This window comes from Balaenoptera acutorostrata, chromosome 16, assembly GCF_949987535.1.
Source record: "Balaenoptera acutorostrata chromosome 16, mBalAcu1.1, whole genome shotgun sequence".
Taxonomy (NCBI): Eukaryota; Metazoa; Chordata; class Mammalia; order Artiodactyla; family Balaenopteridae; genus Balaenoptera; species Balaenoptera acutorostrata.
The window spans coordinates 27,210,569-27,228,971 of NC_080079.1; positions in this window are offsets into that span (position 1 = coordinate 27,210,569).

Sequence of the window (18,403 nt, forward strand, 5' to 3'; positions counted from 1 at the left end):
GGTGCCAGTGGAACTTCCAGGTCAGAGGATCCAATAACCAGTTGTCCAGAAATCAGGCTGTCAGTAGAGGTTCAAGGTAGAGGGTATCACTGAACTCCTGGTTTTGAATGAAATTGGCCATGGAGTGAAGGCGAAGCAGGGCTTTTCAAAGTGGGGTCCATGGATCATTTATACTGTATCTCCAGCTTGTTAAAAATGAAGTCTCAAGTGATTAATCAAAATGAAGGAGAAGCAGGAGAGAGGGACCAAGATGGCGGAGTAGAAAGACGTGCTCTCACTCCCTCTTGTGAGAACACCAGAATCACAACTAGCTGCTGGACAATCATCGACAGGAAGACACTGGAACTCACCAAGAAAGATACCCCACATCCAAAGACAAAGGAGAAGCCACAATGAGACGGCAGAAGGGGCGCAATCAGAGTAAAATCAAATCCCATAACTGGTGGGTGGGTGACTCACAGACTGGCGAACACTTATACCACAGAAGTCCACCCACTGGAGTGAAGGTTCTGAGCCCCACGTCAGGCTTCCCAACCTGGGGGTCCGGCAACGGGAGGAGGAATTCATACAGAATCAGACTTTGAAGCCTACTGGGAATTGATTGCAGGACTTGGACAGGACTGGGGGAAACAGAGACCCCACTCTTGGAGGGCGCACACAAAGTAGTGTGCGCATCGGGACCCAGGGGAAGGAGCAGTGACCCCATAGGAGACTGAACCAGACCTCCTGCTAGTGTTGGAAGGTCTCCTGCAGAGGCAGGGGGTGGCTCTGTTTCACTGTGGGGACAAGGACACTGGCAGCAGAAGTTCTGGGAAGTACTCCTTGGCGTGAGCCCTCCCAGAGTCTGCCATTAGCCCCACCAAAGAGCCCAGGTAGGCTCCAGTGCTGGGTCGCCTCAGGCCAAACAACCAAGAGGGAGGGAACCCAGCCCCACCCATCAGCAGACGAGTGGATTAAAGTTTTACTGAGCTCTGCCCACCAGAGCAACACCCAGCTCTACCCACCACCAGTCCCTCTCATCAGGAAGCTTGCACAAGCCTCTTAGATAGCCTCATCCACCAGAGGGCAGACAGCAGAAGCAAGAAGAACAATGCTGCAGCCTGTGGAATGAAAACCACATTCACAGAAAGACAGACAAGATGAAAAGGCAGAGGGCTATATACCAGATGAAGGAACAAGAAAAAACCCCAGAAAAACAACTAAATGAAGTGGAGATAGGCAACCTTCCAGAAAAAGAATTCAGAATAATGAGAGTGAAGATGATCCAGGACCTCGGAAAAAGAATGGAGGCAAAGATTGAGAAGATGCAAGAAATGTTTAACAAAGACCTAGAAGAATTAAAGAACAAGCACCTAGAAGAATTAAAAAACAAACAAACAGGGATGAACAATACGATAACTGAAATGAAAACTACATTAGAAGGAATCAATAGCAGAATAACTGAGGCAGAAGAACGGATAAGTGACCTGGAAGACAGAATGGTGGAATTCACTGCTGCGGAAGAGAATAAAGAAAAAAGAATGAAAAGAAATGAAGACAGCCTAACAGACCTTTGGGACAACATTAAACACAACAACATTTGCATTATAGAGGTCCCAGAAGGAGAAGAGAGAGAGAAAGGACCCGAGAAAATATCTGAAGAGATTACAGTCGAAAATGTCCCTAACGTGGGAAAGGAAATAGCCACCCAAGTCCAGGAAGCGCAGAGAGTCCCATACAGGATAAACCCAAGGAGAAACACGCCGAGACACACAGTAATCAAACTGACAAAAATTAAAGACAAGGAAAAATTATGAAAGCAAGAAGGGAAAAACGACCAATAACATACAAGGGAACTCACATAAAGTTAACAGCTGATTTGTCAGCAGAAACTCTACAAGCCAGAAGGGAGTGGCGCGATATATTTAAAGCAATGAAAGGTAAGAACCTACAACCAAGATTACTCTACCCGGCAAGGATGTCATTCAGATTCAACGGAGAAATCAAAAGCTTTACAGACAAGCAAAAGCTAAGAGAATTCAGCACCACCAAACCAGCTCTACAACAAATGCTAAAGGAACTTCTCTAAGTGGGAGATACAAGAGAAGAAAAGGACCTACAAAAACAAACCCAAAACAATTAAGAAAATGGTCATAGGAACATACATATCGATAATTACCTTAAACATGAATGGATTAACTGCTCCAACCAAAAGACACAGGCTCGCTGAATGGATACAAAAACAAGACCCATATATATGCTGTCTACAAGAGACACACTTCAGACCTAGGGACACATACAGTGGAAGTGAGGGGATGGAAAAAGATATTCCATGCAAATGGAAATCAAAAGAAAGCTGGAGTAGCTATACTCATATCAGATAAAATAGACTTTAAAATAAAGAATGTTACAAGAGACAAGGAAGGACACTACATAATGATCAAGGGATCAATCCAAGAAGAAGATATAACAATTATAAATATATATGCACCCAACATAGGAGCACCTCAATACATAAGGCAACTGCTAACAGCTATAAAAGAGGAAATCGACAGTAACACAATAATAGTGGGGGACTTTAACACCTCACTTACACCAATGGACAGATCATCCAGAGAGAAAATAAATAAGGAAACAGAAGCTTTAAATGACACAATAATCCAGATAGATTTAATTGATATTTGTAGGACATTCCATCCAAAAACAGCAGATTACACTTTCTTCTCAAGTGCACACAGTACATTCTCCTGGATAGATCACATCTTGGGTCACAAATCAAGCCTCGGTAAATTTAAGAAAATTGAAATCATATCAAGCATCTTTTCTGACCACAACGCTATGAGATTAGAAATGAATTACAGTGAAAAAAACGTAAAAAACACAAACACATGGAGGCTAAACAATACGTTACTAAATAACCAAGAGATCACTGAAGAAATCAAAGAGGAAATCAAAAAATACCTAGGACAAATTACAATGAAAACACCAAGATCCAAAACCTATGGGATGCATCAAAAGCAGTTCTAACAGGGAAGTTTATAGCTATACAAGCCTACCTCAAGAAACAAGAAAAATCTCAAATAAACAATCTAACCTTACATCTAAGGGAACTAGAGAAAGAAGAACAAACAAAACCCAAAGTTAGCAGAAGGAAAGAAATCATAAAGATCAGAGCAGAAATAAATGAAATAGAAACAAAGAAAACAATAGCAAAGATCAATAAAACTAAAAGCTGGTTCGTTGAGAAGATAAACAAAATTGATAAACCATTAGCCAGACTCATCAAGAAAAAGATGGAGAGGACTCAAATCAATAAAATTAGAAATGAAAAAGTTGAAGTTACAACAGACACCGAAGAAATACAAAGCATCCTAAGCGACTACAACAAGCAACTCTATGCCAATAAAATGGACAACCTGGAAGAAATGGACAAATTCTTAGAAAGGTATAACCTTCCAAGACTGAACAAGGAAGAAATAGAAAATATGAACAGACCAATCACAAGTAATGAAATTGAAACTGTGATTAAAAATCTTCCAACAAACAGAAGTCCAGGACCAGATGGCTTCACAGGTGAATTCTATCAAATATTTAGAGAAGAGCTAACACCCATCCTTCTCAAACTCTTCCAACAAATTGCAGAGGAAGGAACGCGCCCAAACTCATTTTATGAGGCCACCACCATCACTCTGATACCAAAACCAGACAAAAAAAGAAAATTACAGACCAATATCACTGATGAATATAAATGCAAAAATCCTCAACAAAATACTAGCAAACAGAATCCAACAACACATTAAAAGGATCATACACCACGATCAAGAGGGACTTATCCCAGGGATGCAAGGATTCTTCAATATACGCAAATCAATCAATGTGATGCACCATATTAACAAATTGAAGAATAAAAACCATATGATCATCTCAATAGATGCAGAAAAAGCTTTTGACAAAATTCAACACCCACTTATGATAAAAACTCTCCAGAAAGTGGGCATAGAGGGAACCTACCTCAACATAATAAAGGCCATATACGACAAACCCACAGCAAACATCATTCTCAACGGTGAAAAACTGAAAGCATTTCCTCTAAGATCAGGAATGAGACAACGATGTCCACTCTCACCACTATTATTCAACATAGTTTTGGAAGTCCTAGCCACGGGAATCAGAGAAGAAAAAGAAATAAAAGGAATACAAATTGGAAAAGAAGAAGTAAAACTGTCACTGTTTGCAGATGACATGATACTATACAAAGAGAATCCTAAAGATGCCACCCGAAAACTACTAGAGCTAATTAATGAATTTGGTAAAGTTGCAGGATACAAAATTAATGCACAGAAATCTCTTGCATTCCTATACACTAATGATGAAAGATCTGAAAGAAAAATTAAGGAAACACTCCCATTTACCACTGCAACAAAAAGAATAAAATACCTAGGAATAAACCTACCTTGGGAGACAAAAGACCTGTATGCAGAAAACTATAAGACACTGATGAAAGAAATTAAACATGATACCAACAGATGGAGAGATATACCATGTTCTTGGATTGGAAGAATCAATATTGTGAAAATGACTATACTACCCAAAGCAATCTACAGATTCAATGCAATCCCTATCAAATTACCAATGGCATTTTTTATGGAACTAGAACAAATCATCTTAAAATTTGTATGGAGACACAAAAGACCCCGAATAGCCAAAGCAGTCTTGAGGGAAAAAACGGAGCTGGAGGAATCAGACTCCCTGACTTCAGACTATACTACAAAGCTACAGTAATCAAGACAATATGGTACTGGCACAAAAACAGAAACACAGATCAATGGAACAAGATAGAAAGCCCAGAGATTAAACCCACGCACCTATGGTAAATTAATCTATGACAAAGGAGGCAAAGATATACAATGGAGAAAAGACAGTCTCTTCAATAAGTGGTGCTCGGAAAACTGGACAGCTACATGTAAAAGAATGAAATTAGAATACTCCCTAACACCATACACAAAAGTAAACTCAAAATGGATTAGAAACCTAAATGTAAGACTGGACACTATAAAACTCTTAAGAGGAAAACATAGGAAGAACACTCTTTGACATAAATCACAGCAAGATCTTTTGTGATCCACCTCCTAGAGTAATGGAAATAAAAACAAAAATAAACAAATGGGACCTAATGAAACTTCAAAGCTTTTGCACAGCAAAGGAAACCATAAACAAGACGAAAAGACAACCCTCAGAATGGGAGAAAATATTTGCAAACGAATCAACGGACAAAGGATTAATCTCCAAAATATATAAACAGCTCATGCAGCTCAATATTAAAGAAACAAACAACCCAATCCAAAAATGGGCAGAAGACCTAAATAGACATTTCTCCAAAGAAGACATACAGACGGCCACGAAGCACATGATAAGATGCTCAACACCACTAATTATTAGAGAAATGCAAATCAAAACTACAATGAGGTATCACCTCACACCAGTTAGAATGGGCATCATCAGAAAATCTACAAACAACAAATGCTGGAGAGGGTGTGGAGAAAAGGGAACCCTCTTGCACTGTTGGTGGGAATGTAAATTGATTCAGCCACTATGGAGAACAATATGGAGGTTCCTTAAATAACTAAAAATAGAATTACCATATGACCCAGCAATCCCACTACTGGGCATATACCCAGAGAAAACCGTAATTCAAAAAGACACATGCACCCGAATGTTCATTGCAGCACTATTTACAATAGCCAGGTCATGGAAGCAACCTAAATGCCCGTCGATAGATGAATGGATAAAAAAGTTGTGGTACATATATACAATGGAATATTACTCAGCCATAAAAAGGAACGAAATTGAGTCATTTGTTCAGACGTGGATGGATCTAGAGACTGTCATACAGAGTGAAGTAAGTCAGAAAGAAAAAAACAAATATTGTTTATTAACGCATGTATGTGGAACCTAGAAAAATGGTACAGATGAACCGGGTTGCAGGGCAGAAGTTGAGACACAGAGGTAGAGAACAAACGTATGGACACCAAGGGGGGAAAACTGTGGTGGGGTGTGGATGGGGTGTGCTGAAGTGTGCGATTGGGATTGACATGTATACAGTGATGTGTATAAAATTGATGACTGATTAAAAAAAATAAATTAAAAAAAAGACCTCTCGTCTTTTGATGTTCTAAAAAAAAAACAAAAAAATTTTGCACCCAAGTGACAATAATAATATAACATATTAAATTATGTGGGATGCAGCTAAAGTATTCCTAGAGGGAAATTTATAGTATTGAATGTTTACATTAAAAAAAGAAGAGGGGGCTTCCCTGGTGGCACAGTGGTTAAGAATCCACCTTCCAATGCAGGGGACACAGATTCAAGCCCTGGTCTGGGAAGATCCACATGCCACAGAGCAACTAAGCCCCTGTGCCTGTACTCTAGACCCCGTGAGCCACAACTACTGAGCCTGCGTGCGACAACTACTGAAGCCCGCACACCTAGAGCCAGTGCTCTGCAACAAGAGAAGCCACCGCAATGAGAAGCCCAAATACCACAATGAACAGTTGCCCCTGCTCGCCGCAACTAGAGAAAGCCCACACACAGCAACTAAGACCCAGTGCAGCCAAAAATAAATAAATAAAATAAATAAATTTTTAAAAAAAGAAAAAGGCACCTATTAGAATGGCTAAAATCCAAAATACTGACAACACCAAATGTTGACAGGAATGTGAAGCAACAGGAACTCTCATTCACAGCCAGCAGGAATGCAAAGTGTACAGCCACTTTGGAAGACAGTTTGGCAGTTTATTACAAAACTAAACCTCTTAACCATACAATTCAGCACTCATGCTCCTTGGTATTTACCCAAATGAGTTGATAATTTATGTCCACACAAAAACCTGCACACAAATGTTTACACACTTGAACTTAGCCAAAAGGCCAAGAAGTGACTGCACATAAATGTTTATAGAGCTGTAGTCATAATTACCAAAACTTGGAAACAACCAAGATGTCCTTCAAGAAGTGAACAGGGCTTCCCTGGTGGCGCAGTGGTTGAGAGTCTGCCTGCCAATGCAGGGGACACGGGTTCGGGCCCTGGTCTGGGAGGATCCCGCGTGCCGCGGAGCAACTACGCCCGTGAGCCACAATTGCTGAGCCTGCGCGTCTGGAGCCTGTGCTCCGCAACGGGAGGGGCCGCGATGGTGAGAGGCCCGCGCACCGCGATGAAGAGTGGTCCCCGCTTGCCGCGACTGGAGAAAGCCCTCGCACGGTGACGAAGACCCAACACAGCCATAAATAAAATAAATAAATAAATAAATATTAAAAGAAGTGAATAGATAAATAAACAGTGGTACATCCATACAATGGCATATCATTCAGGGATAAAAGAAATGGGCTATCAAGCCATGACAAGACATGGAAGAAACTTGAATGTATTTTACTAAGTGAAAGAAGCCTACTCAAAAGGCTACATACTGTATGATTCAAACTATTTGACATTCTGGAAAAGGTAAGACTACAGAGACAGTACAAAGATCAGTGTTGCCAGGGGTTGGTAGGAAAGAGGGAAGAATAGACAGAGCACAGGGGATTTTTAGGGCAGTTAAACTACTGTATGATACAACAACGGTGGATATATGTCATTATACAATGGTCAAAACCCACAGAATATACATCAAGCATGAACCCTAATGTAAACTATGGACTCTGAGTGATAATCATGTGTTAATGTAGATCCATTGATTGTAACACATGTACCATTCTGATGTGAGCAAAGAGTTGGGGAGGCTGTGTGTACGTGGGATCGGGGGTGTATGGGTACTCTCTGTACTTTCTGCTCAGTTTTACTGTGAACCTAAAATTTCCCTAAAGTCTATTGATTAAAAAAACAAAGGTCTAAATCATGGTTTTCTCCTTTATTTTGTTAATTGGTGATTGTATCAAATGGATTTTGAATGTTAAACCAACTTGTGTCTCTTATAAGCAGCATGTAAGTGTTTCGTTTTTTTTTTTTTTTTTGGCCACGCCACTCAGCATGTGGGATCTTAGTTCCCCAACTAGGGATTGAACCCACACCCCCTGCAGTGGAAGCTCAGAGTCCAAACCACTGGATTGCCAGGGAAGTCCCTGTTTTTTGTTTTTTATATATAGACTGACATTGTTTTTTATTGGAGTGCTTAGATTCCAATTTTTTTTTAAAATTTTTATTGGAGTATAGTTGCTGTGGCCCGCAAGCTGTGTGGTAAAGCAAAAAAAAAAAAAAAAAAAAAGTATTGAAAAGAAGAAAAGAAATAGAGGTATATTTTTTGAAAGTGGCAAGGGATATTGAGTAATTAAAATAAAATGCTCTAAATATAAGCCAGGTTCCAGTTCTCGCCTTACATTTGAAAAATGCCCTAAATATACATTTTGAAAACAAAGTGGAGTCACAGTAAATGAGGTAAAGTATGCATCTGAAAGGAGTTTTTTAATTGAATATTTATTTGAAAAGAAAGGGAGTCCTAGTGTTACATTCTGAATGTTTAACATGTTGAATATGTGACTTAAGAGTTCTTTTGATTAGGGGACTGGCAGATTTCCCTCATCAGAGACTGATATATTCATAGGCTTCACCCATCATCCTGTAATGGGTCACATTTATAGTCACACCCAAATTTCTAAGCTCTGAGATGGTAGTGGAGATATTTATTATTCATAGACTCAGAACAGCTGCCACAGCTCTGCAAGCCATCAGCTTTTGTTTCAACTGGTATTGCTGGTCTGCTGGCTATTGCTCTGCTGGCTGCTGTCACCCTGCTGCCCACAGGCCAATGCCCACATCACTGCCAATTAATCTTAGTGGGGCTCAGACTGCTGCTGACCTCTTCTTTTTTTTTTTTTTTTTTGAATTTTATTTATTTTTTATACAGCAGGTTCTTATTAGTTATCTATTTCATACACATCAGTGTATACATGTCAATGCCAATCTCCCAATTCATCACACCACCACCACCCCGCCCCCCGCCACTTTCCCTCCTTGGTGTCCACCTCTTCTTTTCTTCATGGCTGCCTCTGAACTGCCAATCTTTAATTCTCAAAACCCTCTGGACAAAGGCATAATTTCTCTATTACAACCAGCGGGGATTCCCAAAGCAAAGATTTGAGATCCTAAAGACTCAGGATGTCAACTACACTTCAATAAAAAAATAAATTAAAAAAAAAGACTCAGGGACTTCCCTGGTGGCACAGTGGTTGAGAATCTGCCTGCCAATGCAGGGGACACGGGTTCGAGCCCTGGTCCGGCAAGATCCCACATGCCGTGGAACAATGAAGCACATGCGCCACAACTACTGAGCCTGCGCTCTAGAGTCCACGTGCCACAACTACTGAAGCCCGTGGGCCTAAAGCCCGTGCTCTGCAACAAGAGAAGCCACTGCAATAAGAAGTCCGCACGCTGCAACAAAGAGTAGTCCCCGCTCGCCGCAACTAGGGAAAGCCCGTGAGCAGCAACGAAGACCCAACGCAGCCAAAAGTACATAAATAAATAAATTTATTTAAAAAAAAAAAGACTCAGGATGTTCCTTGACACTACAGATCCCCCCTTCACCAGAACACACAGGCTGTCTGAGAGGCTGTCAGAAAGTGGTCAGGTTTCCTGACCACCACAAGTCCATGAAGTCTAGAAACACCAGCAAAGAGACATTATACCATCAGGAATTCTTCCACTGCAAAATAATAAATACTATCATCTATGTTTCCAGACTTTGTGGACATCCTGTATACAGACTAGGACCACTATCCTGAACGAAATCCAGTTCTGCTCTACTGTCCAGCCCACTCCAGCAGATTCCAGCAGACAATGTATCTTTCAAGGTTTCCAGTGATTCTGACTTTTTCAGAAACCCTCAGGCTATCTGGCAGCTCACATTTGAATTCTAAATATGGGCCAGGTTCCAGTTCTCGCCTTACATGATTCCTAGGCCTCTGCATATCTCATGTTTCAGTGCCTACCAACATCACAGGACCCTTTAAAAAGCTCTATAGTACACTGAGTTATTTGTAGTGAGGTGGACGGACCTAGAGTCTGTAATACAGAGTGAGATCAACTCGATGCTTTGTTATGACCTAGAGGGGTGGGATAGGGAGGGTGGGAGGGAGATGCAAGAGGGAAGGAATATGGAGATATATGTATACATATAGCTGATTCACTTTGTTGTACAGCAGAAACTAACACAACATTGTAAAGCAATTACACTCCAATAAAGATGTGAAAGTAAAAAAAAGAAATAACCATCTTAAATGTGTAGGTACCCAATAACATAGCTTCAAAATACATGAAGAAAAAGCTAACAGAACATAAAGGAAAAATAGACAAGTCCACCATCATCGTTGTTTCCATTTTCCTCTCTCAGAAATTGAACAAATAGAAAAATCAACAAAGATGTAGAAGATCTGAACAACACTATCAATCAATTTGCCCTAGCTGACATTTATAGAACATTCCACCAGCAACAGCAAAATACATATTCTTTTCAAAAGCATGTGGAAGAGTCACCAAGAGAGACCATTTGCTGGGTCATGAAACAATCTCTATAAATAAAGAAGGACTGAAAAATCAATATCAGGTCAACTATAGACCTAAACAAGGAAAACAAATAATAAATCCTTTAGAATATAATATAGAATATCTTTATTATCTCAGGATAAGGAAAATTTTCTTAACACACAAAAGTACTAATTTTGAAAGGAAATATTAATAAATATGTTATATGAGTCAGAAATCCAACAGGAAACAGGTGACACACTCAAATTAAAATGGTCTGAGAGGGATTTCCCTGGTGGCACAGTGGTTGAGAGTCTGCCTGCCAGTGCAGGGGACACGGGTTCGAGCCCTGGTCCAGGAGGATCCCACATGCCGTGGAGCAACTAAACCGGTGCACCACAGCTGCTGAGGCCCGTGCGCCTGGAGCCGGTGCTCCGCAACGGGAGAAGCCACCGCAATGAGAGGCCTGCATACCACAAAGAATAGTGGTCTCCGCTCGCTGCAACTTGAGGGGGCCCGTGCACAGCAACGAAGACCCAACACAGCCAAAAATAAATAAATAAATAAATAAATTTATTAAAAAATAAAATTAAAAATTTAAAATAAAATAAAATGGTCTGAAACAATCTATAAGGATGTTACCATCACTTGGACAAAAGCAATGAGAGTAAGAAGCAGGTTCAGAATCCCCAAGGGAAAGTTTATAGAGGAGACTGTGTCTTTTTTTTTTTCCTTTGGCCATGCTGCGTGGCACGTGGGAACTTACCCCAACCAGGGATTGAACCCGTGCCCCCTGCAGTGGGAGCATGGAGTCTTAACCACTGGATTGCCAGGGAAGTCCCGAGGAGACTGTCTTGAGGGGAGCAGTGACTTTTGATTTGAGAACACGGCAGTTTGGGGCTGGGAAAAATAAATACCTACTCTAATTCTCCACCTTCTTATGATTTCCTGCAGGGGCACCCCATTGGCCAAAACCCAATCAGGAGCCAAAGAGCAGAGAGTCCAATGATGCAATTCCTAGAGGTCAACCTCCCTAGGCAAAGAGCCAGTGGAGAAAGGTGGATAGTGTATATGGAGAGACAAATGCAAGATATCTGGCATATCTGACTAAATAAAAAGTAAGCTCTCTTTCATCAAAAAAAAAAAAAAAAAAGATACAATAAAGAAAGTAAGGCAAGACACAGAACTGGAGAAAATATCTATACAGCATAAAACCAACAAAGGAACTGTATCCAAAATATATAAAAAATTCCCACAAATCAATAAGAGAAAAACAGAAAACCCAATAGAAAAACGGATGAAAGACTTAAGTAGACACCTTCAGAAAAGGAACTCCAAACAGTCACTAAATATATGAAAAGGTGTTCAACCTCATTAGTAGTCAGGGAAATTCAAATTAAAACCACAATAAGATATCATTCATTCCACACCCAGAAGACTGGAGAAAATTTTGATTTGACGTGACTTACCTAGTGTTGGGGAGACTATGGAACAAAGGGAACTCTCTTGAGCTGCTGGTGGGAATGTAAATTAGTAAATACCTTTGGAAAATTGGCATATGGAAGATTGAAGATGCACTTACCCTATGACCAGCACTTTCCCTTCTAGGTTTAAATTCAGGGAACTCTTGCACAGGTACACCAATAGATACAAGAGTGTTCACAGCAGCATCACAACTTGAATGCCTGTTAATAAGTGAATTAGTAAAGAAATGGAAGTATACAGTGGACTACAACATATCAGAGAAATAAGCAAGTCACAGGAGAACAGATACAGTGTGGTACAATTTACATAAAGTTTAAAAACAAGACTATATATTCCTTAGGGATATATATATATATATATATATATATATATATATATATATATATATATATATATATATATATTAAGGGCCCCTCTGTGCCAGGCATTAACCCTTTATTTGTAGGATTATGGAACAGATCCAAGGGAGGTGGTGCGTGTGTCTTAGGAAGAGGTCAAGGATTTGGAAATGAGAGGAGATATTCAGAGGGTACAGGCCAGCAACTATTTCCCAACCAGTATTAAGATATTTCAATATTTTAACAATCGGTACTTATTACTGTTAATACTGGCTTAACATTCAGCCTTAACATACATACAGAAAGGGAATTTAACTGTGCTGGCAACATTCTGCTTATTAGGCTGAGAGATGGGTATGCAATTTTTCAATAAATTATTCTTTATACCTTTTTGCATTTCTTAAATATTAACTAATACATTTTAATTTCACTTAAAATATATGTCACAGTTTATAGTAGTAAAAATAAGACGCTTTGCACGGCTTGCAGGATCTCATTTCCCGGACCAGGGATTGAACCTGGGCCATGGCAGTGAAAACCCAGAATTCTAACCAATAGGCCACCAGGGAACTCCCAAGACAGTTTAAAATTTAAGAATATTATTAATTGCATCATGTTAGTGAGGAGTTATGTGCTTTGTACTCGTTCGTCAAGTTGAAATCTAGCTTGAAAACAGAATTTGAGCTCCAGTTTAAGTTAGGTTTTTTTTTAAACACTTTATTTCTTCCTAATCACAAAAATTCTAACTCACAAGAATAAGGCATCTGGAAAGACAGCAAGTGTTGAGTGGCTGTCAGATGATTCTCTCTGGTTAAATGAGACTCAGAAATTATAGACTAATTTATCAATGATGAAAGACTACTTTGGGACTTCCCTGGTGGCTCAGTGGTTAAGAATCTGCCTGCCAATGCAGGAGACACGGGTTCGAGCCCTGGTCCGGGAAGATACCACATGCTATGGAGCAACTAAGCCCATGCGCCACAACTACTGAGCCTGCGCTCTAGAGCCCGCGAGCCACAACTACTGAGCCCATGTGCCACAACTACTGAAGCCTGCGCGCCTAGAGCCTGGGCTCCGCAACAAGAGAAGCCACTGTGAGAAGTCCGCGCACCACAATGAAGAGTAGCCTCTGCTCGCCGCAACTAGAGAAAGCCAGCACACAGCAACGAAGACCCAACACAGCCAAAGATAAATAAATAAATAAATAAATAAATTTATTAAAAAAAAAAAAGGAAAGACTACTTTGAGTTCCTTAGTATGTTGATGAGCATATCCTAAATTCTAAGGTTGAATATTTCAGTTTGGGAGATGAGAAATGAATAATTGGAAGAGTGTTTTTTATGTTCTGGTACAGCATTTGACTATAGTTTTTAAATACAAAAAAAAAAAAGGTCATCAATTTCTTATCCTTGAGTGAAGCAAATCAAGTGCTGGGAAAGTGTCAATCTCTTGGCAATAGAGACCTAATCACCAATTTGATCTTCTTAAGCATCTTGACATCTTAGCCAGTACTTTTATAGTTCCAACATTTTTTAAAATTGAAGAATAGGTGATTTACAATGCTGTGTTTAATTTATGCTGTACAGCAAAGTGACTCAGTTATACATATATATATTTTCATTCTGGTTTATCACAGGCTATTGAATATAGTTCCCTGTGCTATACAGTACAAACTTGTTGTTTATCCATCCTGTAATATACTAGTTTGCATCTGCTAATCCCAAGCTCCCAATCCTTTCCTCCCCTACCCCCTCTCCCCCTTGGCAACCACAAGTCTGTTCTCTCTGTCTGTGAGTCTGTTTCTGTTTCATAGATATGTTCGTGTTGTGTTTTAGATTCCACATATAAGTGATATCATATGGTATTTGTCTTTCTCTTTCTGACTTATTTCGTTTAGTATGATCATCTCTAGGTCCACCCATGTTGCTGAAAATAGCATTATTTCATTCTTTTTTATGGCTGAGTAGTATTCCACTGTATATATACACCACATCTTCTTTATCCATTCAGCTATTGATGGACACTTAGGTTGCTTCCATGTCTTGGCTATTGTAAATAGTGCTATGAACATTGGGGTACATTGTATCTTTTTTTTTTTTTTTGCCACATGCACACGGCATGTGGGATCTTAGTTCCCCGATCAGGGATCGAACCCGTGTCCCCTGCAATGGAAGCACGGAGTCTTAACCACTGTGCCCCCAGGGAAGTCCTGTTTTTGAATTAGAATTTTCTCTGCATATATGCCCAGGAATGGGATTGCTGGATCACATGGTAACTCTATTTTTAGTTTTTTAAGGAACCTCCCTACTGTTTTCCATAGTGGCTGTACCAATTTACATTCCCAACAATAGTGTATGAGGGTTCCATTTTCTCCACACCCTCTCCAGCATTTATTATTTGTATGAGAGTCACTCTTAATGCCTTACTCCTCCTCACTGCTCCCCTACCTCCACCCCACCAACCAAGTTCTAGTTTTTTTCCTAAATATTTCTCAAATCTATCCACCTCTCTCCATCTTCTCTATCTTGGCACCACTTTAATTCAGGTCACCAAAATGATCTCCCTCCTGGCCTATTGTAGTAGCCTAACTGGTCTCAAAATATCCGCTCCAAATCCCTTCAGTCTATTCTCATGCTAGCCACATTTGGCTTTTCAGCATGCAAATCTGTCACCAGCCTTTAACACCATTCAGTGATACTGATGGAATATTTAATGTTAGTTGATTACTGTCTGTATTGGTAATTCTTTTATATATTTGAAATTTTCCCTAATAAAAAAAAATGATACCCACACATACACTCACGGTTATGGACTGAATGTTTGTGTTCCTCTGCCCCCCAGAATTTATATGTTGAAGCCCTAACTCCCAATGTGATGGTATCAGTAAGCAGGGCCTTTGGGAGGTAATTAGGTTTAGATGAGGTAATGAGGGTACAGCCCCATGATAGGATTAGTGTCCTTGTAAAAAAGAGACCAGAGAGCTTGCTCTGTCTCTCCCTGCCATGTGAGGACACAGCAAGAAGCCTTCTGCAAGCCAGGAAGAGAGTTCTTACCAGGAACCAAACAGGCCTGCATCTTGATCTTGGACTTTCCAGTCTCGAGAACTATGAGAAACACATTTCTGTTGTTTAAGGCACCCAGGCTATGGTATTTTGCTATGGCAGCCCCAGCTGACTAAGACACGCACACACTCTTCAACAGCTTCCCATTGCCTTCAGAATAAAACCTTAAACACGCCTTACAAGGCTCTACATGCCCCGGTCCCTGCCTCCCTCTCAAGCCTCATCTTATATTGCTCTCCTCCTTCCTCTGCCTTTCAGCTGCATAGGCCTTCTTTCACTCTGGGGTCTCCATCATGCTCCCTCTCACCAAAAGGCTTTTGCACATGCTGTGCCTTCTCACTGAAAAAAACACACAGCCCTGCTCATCTTGCACCACTGAGATAGGCTGGGACCTGGCACCCTTTACTGGAGTGCTCGCACCTAGACAAGCAACAGAATACCAAGAAACTATAAGGGACTATGAACAATAAGATACTAAAAGATGACAAACCAACTGCCACTTCTGAGGTGCCAGGAGCAAAAGCAGGGTACTGTGCGTGATCCCCGCACCCAGCACCACCAAGCGGGTGGGCAGACCACCTAAGCCACCCCTTCAGTCTAAGCCACCCACCCGCCCCCAGCCTCACACCACTTAAGGAACCAGCCCACCCTCCTCGGAGAGCGAGCAAGGGAACCTGTTACTTGTTTTCCCTCCCTTATGCTACAGTGTGAGTCCCAATAAAGCCCTGCCTGAATACCTCATATGGCCTCTTATCAATTTCTATTGATTAAAGAGTCCAAGGACCCAAGTCAGTAACATCAACACCTTCACCTAATTAACTCTCACCTTCAAGTCTGGGCTGAAACATCACTTCCTCAGTGAAGACATCTATTACCACAGTGACCCTATGTCCTGACTTGCCTGGGAAAGTCTCAATCCACACCTGCTCCTCTCAGCCTAATTATCAATCTCTCTCCCTTCACTCTCAAAAACATCCCAGTTTAGGGACTTCCCTGGCTGTCCAGTGGTTAAGACTTCACCTTCCAATGCAGGGAGTGCAGGTTCAATACCTGATCAGGGAGCTAAGATCCCACATGCCTTGAGGCCAAAAAACCAAAACATAAAACAGAAGCAATATTGTAACAACCTCAATAAAGACTTTAAAAATGGTCCACATCAAAAAAAAAAAATCTTTAAAAAAAAAAAAAGCATCCCAGTTTAGATGATAAATTACATGGCTACCCAGTCCGTGAGGAAGTCTCACCACTATGTGGGCTACTTTCCCCTGTCACATGTGCTCATAGCTCTTTTACCTTGCCCTCATTGTACTGAAGTTTATATTTATACATTTATTTGTGTGGATTAATATCTTTGCCCCTCATTAGACTGGGTAAACTTTGGTTGCTGGGACTGTGTCCGGTTTTTTGTTCATTCATGATTGTGTCCTCAACATCTCTTACAAATTATGTGCCTGGCATATAGTAAGTACTCATATTTGCTGAAGAGATGAATTTCTGTGCCTGATAGGCTAATTTATTGAAATACTCTGTACCCTACCTACCCTCCAACACACTTCGAAGATGGAAGCCTGGCATATGTTCTCCTCATTCCTGCTGGGAGAGGAGGGGAGACAGAGGAGAGAGCACCAGGGCCTCTGAGCTCCCAGGCATAGGAAGGACACAGGTCTGCAGTTTCCATAAGCAGTGGGACCTGTGGCTGGCCCCCCTTATGGGAGCTCCAGTGCCCTGTTGGACCTGAGGGGAAAGTTGGGAGTTCCACATGAACATCTGGGTTCTTCTATGAGCCATGTTGCCTGTTGCTGGTTTTCAGGTAACAGATGACCTCTCATAGATGACAGACTCTCCTCTCCACTCTCCAGAACCAAGGGTCCTCAAATGAGGGCCTATGTCTTATTCATCTCTGTATCCAAAGGCTCATAGCAGGTGCTCCGAATTTGTTGAATATAAGTGGGGTAAGAATGCCAAGCTTCAACTAGAGTCCAGCTCCCTGCAGTGTGCAAGGGCCCCACCTACTGGCCTCTTCAGTAATTGCAGACAGCTTAAGCCAGCTTTGCATGAGGCAGGGGATGAGAACTCAGTTGTCAGTAGGGGCTTTGCTTTCCCTGCAGCTGTATTTAGTGCCAGGAGCACTGCATTGGACTAGCAATACCCTAACACACTCAGGAGAACAAAATAAAGTATTAACTCCTCACTTGGGTACAAAAGGCCATTACTATTGAATCCTCAGACAGTATTATCCTGCCCCTACTTAGACCATACACCCTCCACCTACCTGATCCACCCTAAAGGCTCTCTTCTCCCAGTGGAAACATTTCCTCTTCCTTGCATGGTATGTGCCTTCTTCACACTGGCAGCTGCTACTCTCCTCAGAATCCTGGGCCAAGGTCAGTCTTTTGTTGCTGTCCCCTTGGGGGTGCTACTCTGGCCCTTGGTGACAGGACTCAGCATGGTGTACAGAACTGTTCCCATCTCTGACTTCCCCTATTAGACACTGAGCTCTCAGGGAGTTCTATGGCTGGTACATAGTAGGCACTCAAACACTCTTAGTATTTCAGAGCCCCCAAATACTAAGGTTGAGATACCATGATCTAGTTAATATCCACCTAACAGGGTTGGGCGGCAGTGAGGATATAACCTGTGAAACATAAAGCCACAAAAGGATATTGGAAAGTTTCCTGCTTTGTGTCCATATGAGGTACACTGCAGATGGGCATGAGCCATCATGTGTGTGATTCACTTAACGTGTGGATTTCAGCAACACTGCCAGAACCCATCAGCATAGGTAGGAATTCAGGTCCCTGAAACTAAACAATGAAATGGGTAAATTAAATGTGGTATATACATACAATGGAATATCATGCAGCCTTGAAAAAGGAAATCCTGCCACATGTTACAACATGAGTAAACCTTGAGGACATTATGCTAAGGGAAATAAGCCAGTCACAAAAGGACAAATACAGTCTAATTCCACTCATATGAAATATCTAAAGTAGTCAAAATCATAGCAATCTGTTGCAAAACAATGTCAG